This window comes from Aplysia californica, unplaced genomic scaffold (assembly GCF_000002075.1).
Source record: "Aplysia californica isolate F4 #8 unplaced genomic scaffold, AplCal3.0 scaffold00143, whole genome shotgun sequence".
NCBI lineage: Eukaryota > Metazoa > Mollusca > Gastropoda > Aplysiida > Aplysiidae > Aplysia > Aplysia californica.
Window position 1 is genome coordinate 884,828 of NW_004797413.1, and position 1,423 is coordinate 886,250.

Genomic DNA, 1,423 nt, shown 5'->3' on the forward strand with positions numbered 1-1,423 from the left:
CGGGGATTCGTTTTGTCAAAGACAACCCACAATTTGCTAGACGACGAGTCCTCCGTTCTGCACCTGGTTGTTCAACTGCCAAAAATACACAGATCTTGATCGTCCTGGTCGTTTAGGGATTTGAAAGAAGAGGAGCTTGGAAGAACAACGATACTAAAAATGATAGGGTCATACGGGGGAACACGGTAGGCCTAGTTGTCGTGGTCAAATAAAGGGCTAATCTGAAGAAAACGCGTCAACTTTTGACTAAGGATGCCCTCTGGAAAAAGCCTATAAATGAGAATTCTTGACTTTTTTTTTATAATGAAACATCAAGCGTTATCGATTCTTTAGATATTCAGGTAGATCTACCCAAAAATGGAGAAAGTTAAAAATCGATTTTTTGACCCAAACCCAAACATCGGGTTTTGCAGACCCGTGACATGCCTTAAAAATGGTGAATACTCTTATTTTCATTTATGCTCAAAGCTTCCATGTTTTTTCATTATTGCAATAGAAAATATTTAATATTGGAACAAATGACTATAAACCAATTGTTTGTTATGACTGTAACTTTCAAAGTCTTCATTATAATTAAATACTCTCTGGTACAACGGAAGTATCATTTGCTGCGGTTCATGCACACATACACGTCGGAACTTCCAACAACCAACATGGACGCTGGACTGAGAGTGAGTGCATTACCAGTGTAAAAGACTGATTAAAAATGCTTTGTAACGGAAATATTCTCGTTCAGATTTTGAAGTAGATCTAGATTTACATTTAAAGATTCTGTTTAATTCAAAATATGGTTATCCTTATGTCGGTACAGACAATACAGCAGTTTCAGAAACACTGTTATTGTGGCTGACTCTGCTGGACTGCTGACTCTACCAAGTCGGACCAAGTCCAAGTCAACATACATCGACATGTCAACAAATTACAAACTCAAACTCTAGCAGCGGCAAACCAAACTCAAAATGTTAAAGCCCACAGCTAGATCTAGATCTACATCAAACACTTACGCAAAAGACAAATAGAGACTACAGAACAGTCAGTCTACTTCGACTTCAGACTGAAAAGTAGACTGCCAGGGGGCTCTCGTTGCCGTTGGCACTCATCTTTGACATACGGCGGAAAACACACAGGCAATGCTGGCATCTACTTCAAATGGCCTATTTTGGCAATTTTTCCAAATGAATGCACAGTATTGAATATGGTATCAAAATTGGAAGTGGCTATTCTCTCCCGGGGTGAGAATAGAAATACGATCTACCTCTCACCCCGGGTGAGACATGCCAGCCGTAGGGCTGTAGGCTATTCTCACCCGGTGTGAAACAAGACCTGTTTTTCCTCATTTTGGAATGGGAGTGTATACAGACCCGGTAACCGGGAACAAAGTCACGAAGTATACAGACCCGGTAGGGGAACTCTTTTGTGAATT